Below are 8,756 nucleotides of genomic sequence, written 5' to 3' on the forward strand. Positions count from 1 at the left end.
ACTCTCCAACTTGAGGGGGAGTGTTAAGAATATTCTGTAATTAATATTGCATGTAATTATGTGTATCTTTAGGAGATTATTTGTAATATTCCTTGTATCCCTAACTTGTAGAGATTGACTTGTTGTACAAGAATCTAGTCTGTATATAATCTTCTAGTATCAATGAGAATATTATTCCACCTTAAATATTTTTCTGACAGGAACCCCACTTTATATTCTGATCATGCTCGACTGGATTGTCTGGGTAAGGTTTCGATCCATTTCTTCCTTTTCATCTATGGAATGAACCCTGTATTACTATGATGGCTAATCGTTTTGGACAATGTGAGAGGATTGATGAAGCTACTCTAGATTGTCATAAATACTAATTTGCTAAACTATGTGTGACAGTTTCTCTTAAAAGAGCACGGCCTCATATGCTTCATGGGGGAGTGCTAGGCTCACATTCACCTTAAGTGTGTATCAGCCACACTCACTTCTCTACTTGCCACGTGTATGAGGAGAAGTTCCTAGAAAATATGATCTTTCAATTTCCATCCTTTACCCCTCTTCAAGTTAAAAAATAAAAATTACAAACTCTTTATCTTCTTCTCACCCGGTAACAAACAAACAACTCAATCCAATTTATCTTTTGTAATATTAAAATAATTTTTGTCCTTCTCTACCCCATATTCTCTCTCTCTGCAGAAATCTCTTGTCCAGAAATGGAGCACCTTGATCTTCACATCGAGATAGCTGAACTTGATATCAAATATATATTTAGAACTTGATCCGTGTACCTTGATCTTCATATACAATCTGGTCTGGAACAATTTTGTTGTATCTTAGGCTCTTAGCAATCAAATCTTAAATATAGATTGAATCCTACTTGCAAAAAACAACCTCCTGCATCTAAATTGACATAATCTGAAAATACAAGGACAGAATGTGTTTTCTGGAAAATGGGGATTGCAATGCATGGATCAATCCTTATTGGGCAGCATAAACCAAAATTAACAAACAGAACACCAGATTTTGGTTACGCAGTGAAAATCTCAAATATGAGATTAAAAACACTGCGGGGCTCTTACTCTTGAGAACCCAAAATAAGAATTAACTTATGATGAAGGATATGTTCTTTACAAACTAGAATAGCCCTAGCTCGGCTACAATGATTAGACAAAAGCTAATACAAAGTTTGTCTTCCGTCTTGAACTCCTTCACTTGAACGATCACCAAATATCGCTCTTCTTTCTTCACAGCCTCTCTGCTGATCTCAAGAGAATTTATGCATATGAAAACATGATCAAGAACACTTATACATGGACCAAGTGTTTTGACTCTTGTGAAGACTCAAACTTAGACGAACAAGCAAGACTCCCAAATATTCTTGCGTTCAAGACCTCTATTATTATGAACATCTCTTTTCTCAATATATACCAAGGAGGCCGCACCATGCACAAAACAAAACAGATTTTTCTTACCCTAATTCCACTTCTACAAGGAAACAATCTTTTGTTTTAAAGATAACCAATTAAAGACACCAAACCCTAAAATACTTAGGAAATCAATTACACAATTTGGCAAACAGAAAAAATATCTTTAAATAAAGAATATTAAACCCCAAAGATACTTTCCTAGATCAACCACTAATCTACCATGTATGCATGGATGCATTTACCTAAGATTCTCTTAGATCAACATGGAAGATACTTCACCGTTTTGTATGGGAATGTGAATACACTAAGTTGGTCAAAACTTGTACCTACAATCTCCCCCTTTGGCATTCCTATACAAAACACATCTAATCAATGCAAACTCCCCCTCAACAAGTACAGGAGGATAGAATCACAATCCATATTTTTCCTGAAACACTTATCACACATTGGTAAAATGCATAAGATAGAATAATCTTATCACAGTCACACATCTAATTTCTCCCCCTTTTTGAATAGGAATGACAAAGGTAACTTACGTAGCGGAAGCGATGTAGAAGGAGGATCACAAATAGATGGTGCACAGTAGACACTAGCCCAAGTCGAATCAATCAGAGGAAGATAGTCCAAGTATTAATACTCCCCCTAAGTGTGATCATGTGATGAGAGATGGAAGAATGAAGTGCAAACACACAATGAGTGGGTTGTATCCAAATGCTAATTAAGAACATATTTAATTCGCATAGCTTTTCCAACAATAGCAATACCACTTAACCATAAACAAGAGTGCAACAAAATAAGTTCACACAAGTGAATTGATTCCAACAATCACAAGGTATGATAGAGGGTGATCGAGTATTCTATACTTCTTGTTGTGAAGAGTGAACATATCTCAAGATGGGGTGTGTAATATTTGTGGAAACCTGAAAAACAAAACTCACATACAAAACAATTTGAAGCACATAATCTTTATTCCCCTTATAACACCATGTAGGCATGATTTTGAATTTTTTCTTTTTGCCTTTCACACAAAGTAACATTTTTGCTTAAGAAGACTACGACCCTTGTAACGAGTATTATGCTAGCAGCTCCCAAGTCAGATGACTTTAGGGTACTAGATGTAACAAGGACATCCGAAAGAGCACATCTACTCAAGTCAATAGTTTCACAATCCACCGGGGTGACCAAACCATTCCCGTTTCTTCCCAATCCTCATATCGTTCGTCACGACCGAGGCCTGTTTACTTTGGGAATAGCTTGACCATGCTCCATAAATCATTCTTTTTTTTTTTCAAGGAGCAGCAAAAATAAGGAAATATTCCGTACTAGAGTATTGAGAACAGGCCAACCAACAAATATGACTTACCACCACTTAGAGTATGTGTGTATGTGAGGATTCAAGATGATAGAGAATATGTTGTTCAAGCTCGCAATTACAGAGTGATGCAAGGGCAAAATCAAAACGTGCTAGGCACCTCATTGCACACAGATTTAAGGAAAATAGTACGGCCCTTGTCAATCTAAGTTCAAAATAATCTGTCAGACACTCGGGGATACAAACCACCATTTCAATCCTGAATTTCCAGAAACTGAACCTAACAATGCAGAAATGTAAAAAAAATGCACCTATACTTAGAGCATCAATACTTAGAGCATCCACCAACGGTGCTTCTAAGTGATTCAAATTGAGTTCTGTCTAACGGCCTAGTAAATGAATTAGCCAATTTGTGTTCAGTAGGAACGAAAGCAAGCTCAAGAATATTATCAAAATTATCCGTATGAGCAGAAAAATGATTATTTGAACCTTTTTTAATCCAGATTTGCTTCTGCTTTAACTTATGCTCTTTGGGGATTGCAATGCGCTCTGCAATCCTGTTGATCAACTTCAGATGCTCTTTCAGCTCAGCTTGCAGCGATGCAGTTTGGCTAATTTTTGATGTTTTCCTCTGATTTTGAGTGACCCTGCAAAGTATATTACACCTAGGACGTATGTGTCCCAATTTTCCGCAATAATGACAAGTAGGAATGAAGTTTTTGGAGTTGTGAATATACCTGGGCTGACACACAGAGGTGTGCAGGTCAGAACTTACCGAAAAGCTTTTCTGATGTGATTGGATGGCTTCACGAGGTTCTGGTCTTACAGCCAATTCGGTGGTAGACATGTCACTAGAGCTTTGTGACTGACTTGATGAACTCTCACCTTCTACACTTTTTACAAATGCCAAAGGTTTGTGTAGATACCTCTACTAGCAAGACTAGTTTGCTATCTCACCAAGCATAAGTAACACGCTCTTTGGGACACCCACAAGCCATGGTGAGGCCCAACCGCTACTTGCATCTTGTAGCCCTATGTTCAAGCTACGCTACGGTATCCGGAAGTAGCAAATCCGTCGCCGGGAAGCCACCTTTCCGGCTGATTTGTGTGCTTAAATGCAACTTACGCGCAATAAGGGCACGGTCATCAAAGAAAGGGAAAATATTTGAACCCGAAATTATCGTACCACGGGGATTGAAAAGCTAACTCCAATCCTTGGTTATGCCGATTACTAAGTCACCAACAATTAAACAAAAACTAAAAATAGCACCAAGCTATTTACATGCCCGGCTCGGAACAACCAAGCCTAAAATTGGTCAAGAGAACCACAAGTGAATGCGGAAACTCACAACCGAGTGGTATTGACAATGAAAGTGGTTTGTGAAATTTGATTTTGATTGTGAAAAATAAAATTGACAATTGAAAATTAAAATTGCAACTAAAGATAAAGATAATAGAAACTAATCAAGAAATGGAAATTAGGTCACTAGGGTATCCTCCTAGCCAAATTTAATGCATAAATATATTCCGACAATGGTCATTCAATTCATAATGGCATCAAGAACCGTACCCAAGGCTTTTCAAGGCTCATGGGTCATTAGATTCCTTAAAGGGTATTCCTACTCCGGATCAAGGGTCGTAGAAACTCAATTGGGACAATCTAGAGCCTTGTTAGGGCCTCTAGTTGCACCAAAAGGCGAAGAGTCCTAGAATCAAGGTTCCCAAGCTAGTCAATACGGCAATCGAAATTGGTATTGTAACTAACCATGTTCTAAACAAGTGTCCTAGCCATAAATTAGAGAAGTGATTAGGTCCCCTAATTTGTTCTAGATATGCTTATCTACACATTCAAGAGTTAATCAAGCTCCTAAGCATGCATCTAAGCCAAATATTATAGAATAGAACATATGCCAAACACGAAATTAAAAACCATTAAATCAAAACATATTTATTACATTAAATCCATGCTAGGGCTCAAACCCTAGCTTCCTAAATAGACTACTCACAACCCATCCACAAATCAACAACAAAACCCATCAATTAAAGAGGTAAAGGTGAAGAGGAGTGAAAAGTGACAAGAACAAGTCACAAATTGCTATGGAGCAATTATGACAAGCCTTGATTTATGGCTTCCCACTATACCCAATCTCAAGTCTTGATGTAGATGAGATCCCTTGAAGCTCCTTGAAATCCCTTTGAGAAATTGATGAGGATTTGATGGAATTTTGGTGAGGTAAATCTTGGTGAGGAGGAATCTTGGTGAGGAGGTGAAAATATGAGAGGAGGAAAAATGGTGATGTGGTTTTTGGGTGAAGGGTGAGAGAGAAGATGAGATGGGGTTCTGGTGGTGTGCTGTTGTAGTGTGCGGCAGAATTAGGTCTCTGTTGGTGTCCCCCAAGAATGAGTAGAGAGAGAGAATATAAGGGTGGGTTGGCTGCGTTTTCGTAGGCAAGAGGAAAGGGTCAGCTGAGGTGGCAGCACCTCATTGGCTCCACAAGAAAAAGAGAGTGATCCGGTGTGCTGAGGGTGCGTGAGAGATAAGAAGATATTTGTGATGGCTGCCACGTGTTGCCGTCTGACTGGATCAAATCTAAGCTTGAAATGCAACACGTGAATAGCAGATGCATGCATTGATTAATTAATCTAATTAATGTAATTAATCAAGTGGTTTGATTAATTAATTAATTGATTAATTAACAACACTTTCTTTCTTTTCTTCAATTCTTTATTAATATTTTCTTTTATTCTTCCGATCTTAAAGCACAACCGAATGCACCATCTTGGAATAATCGGATTTGGCTTTCTCGCTCATGTTAACCATGGTTGACCAATGTTGACTTTTCATCTCCTTGTTGAAAACTCCAATTTGTTCTAAATTTGCACCATTTCTTCCGAAATCCATAATTCCGCTTATTTCCTACACAATAAATAAAAGTGAATTAATTACATAAAATTGACTTGAGGATTAACTTATTTTTAATGTTTTAGACACAATTACATGCATATAAATGCGTGTAATCACCGGCCTTGCCAAGTTGCCTTCACAAACATGCTTTTTAGACTAGAATAGTGATTTCTACATCCCACATCTAAGAAAATGTAAATGAGGGAGCCTCCTTCCCCTATAAAAGGAGACTCCTTCTCACTTACTCCACATTCCATTACACACTTTGTAATCCCAAACACACATACTACAACATTCAAGTGGACGTAGTTTCCCGCTAAGGCGGGAGACGAACCACTATACATCTCGTGTCACTCTCTCTCTCTCTCTCTCTCTCTCTAAAGCTAACTAGAGGCCCATCGGTCACTAACGTTAACATTGGCGCTGTCTGTGGGAAGCCAACACAAAGGCTTCGTCACCTACCACGAACTTTGACCCATCGGGGCCGGTCAATGCTTGGTCAACGCCCATCTGGGCCGGTCAACGCCGAACAAAGCTGATCAATGGCTGGTCAACGCTGATGAAGTTCGGTCAACGCTGAACCACAAAAAAAAATATTCTATTTTACTCTGGACACCCAAGAATTTGCTCTTGGTACCCAGCCTTCTTCTTCGATTACATCCAACAGCCAAGCATCCGCTAAGCTTCATCAGCGGCAAAATTCCTCCGCTAAGCTTCATTAGCAGCACCGGCAAACTTTCGCCTAGAATCGGCGTTCAAATCACCCTGCTTCGTCGTTGATCACCACTCTTTGGTGTTCACCTCCCCCACTGCTCCACTTTGGCTACTTCATCGTTGTCAGCCTTTACCAATGGCACAACCAAGCTTCTTCAACAAAGCACCATCAGCGGCAAACTTCTTCCGCTAAGCTTCAACGGCGGAGCCGCCAAGCTTCCTCCGCTAGCCTGGCTTAGCCGAGTTTCAATTTTCCGAACTGTACACCGCCGGACTGTACACCGCTGACCCCAAGCTCCTCGGTGATGGCAGCAGCGTTGCAATGCGGCGATCATCAACAATATATCATCGAGCAAAATTCCAGTCCGGTCCAAGTCTCCGCTGACTCTCCGCTGAACACCAAATCCTCAGCTAGCTACAACACCGCTAGGATACACAGGCGGCAAAACCTCCGCCAGCCGCAAAACCGACGGCCAAAGCTGCTCCACCATCGAGCACCTCTGCTCCATTCAGTTCCGAATCTCCGCCCAACTCTGAGGCTCCGCTCCGCCGGCCAAGAGCTCTGCCGTCCATGATCTCCTGATGTCCCAAAGCTCCACTCTGCTGGCCGGATAGCTTCACATTCGAGCTCCACCGCCGAGAGATTCACCGCTGAGCTTCACCGTGAAGTTTCACCGCTGGTCAAAGGCTCCGCTCTGCTAGACAAAGGCTCCGCCAGCCAAGAGCTCCGCCGTCCATGATCCGCTCATGTCCCAAAGCTCCGCTCCGCTAGGAGCCACCGCCGACCAAAGCTACCACCGCTAGCCATCCTCCTTCAGCAACCTCCGCTGGCCAAAGCACCACCACCGTTGGCCAAAGTTTCAAACTACTTGACTGGGTACCCGTCAATCATTCGATCTGGGTATATGGCTGCTTGCTCAGGCGCTGATCGACAACTTATCTGCTCCAAGCACCTACTTCGCAACACATCCTCATCTTGTTCGAGTACCCGCAAGGAGAGTGGGTCGTTTTCCTTTTTCTTGTCAGCCCAATTGCTAAGGGCAGCCGGAGAACTGGATTTGGATATTCTCCCAGCCATGTCAGTCAACTGAACTGAGATAAGTGTTTCAAAGCTCTCCCTCGCATAAAGCCAAAGCATGTTTACATGCCTCTTATTATAATGGTTTGAAACATGTTCACAATGCATATAGCTTCTAACAGCTGTAATATGCTATGCTTTGTTTATTAAGTGTGATACTGTAATTTGCTATGCTCTGGTGTAGTGCCACATATCAAGGTGCATGCTATACTTGTCTTCTTATGCGCATAGTCATGATGCCTCCTCACACATGAATTTATCAACTACCACATCTATAGGATAATCACATGACCGGCATGATTTCACTCTTGGTTCACACCTCTATATATATATATATCCTAGTGCACACTTGGCTCTCCATGCTAATATATTACTGTAGCTTCACATGACTCTAGCTTACAGAACACATACATTATTCTAGGTTCAAACCTTTACAATAATCTTGCCTACATTTCCAAGGTACATGCACTGACATGTCAATTACTTTAAGTCTATAACCATTCACACGTGCAATTATCCTCTTCAATCACAATGACTACATATTTTCAAGAGCATAATAGGCACAATTCACATGGCAACATCAGGACATATCTGCCCTAGATATTAATCATTTCCTTTCTTTATTATGAGGGAAACTTGAATTAAATAAACCATGCCAGGTAGTGGTGCTAGCCAAAATTATCAAAGTCCTACTATATGAATGTACAATTACATTGTACCCTTTTGTTATATATACGTGATCATTTCCCTTTTTTATATGGTCAATTTAATCACACTCCTGTCACTTGAAGTACAACATTTCTCGGTCAATTTAATCACACTCCTGTCACTTGAAGTACAACATTTCTCATGCTTCTCCCCATCCAAGTGCAAACAAATAATCCATTTTGTTACTTGGTCAATTTATTGATATGGATAAAATGCTAATCATTTACCTTATGTTAAGGAGACGCAGTCACCGAGTACCGCTTCAATTAACGAGGCTTCTACTAAGGAACTTCGTCGGAGCAATGGAGCGTCATGCTTGCACAACTCCAACAGGATTTGGGGTACCTATACCAATTTCTCCTCCAACTCGCTCCAAATCGGCATAAGATAAGTAACTATATCTTCTCTTTTACGCTCTTTCAATTAGAGCCTTTGCCATGACTATACATGTCTCCATGACCCTTAAGCATGCCTACACAATGTTATTAGCAACTTTACTACAAGTACATGCTACACATACATGCTTAAATTCACTTTCATGTGACGTTCATCTAGAAGCTTGTGTCACTTACGACTTAATTAAACATGCTCGGATAAACGACTAGCTTGCTCGGATTACGA

Source organism: Rosa rugosa, chromosome 5 (genome assembly GCF_958449725.1).
Source record: "Rosa rugosa chromosome 5, drRosRugo1.1, whole genome shotgun sequence".
Lineage (NCBI taxonomy): Eukaryota > Viridiplantae > Streptophyta > Magnoliopsida > Rosales > Rosaceae > Rosa > Rosa rugosa.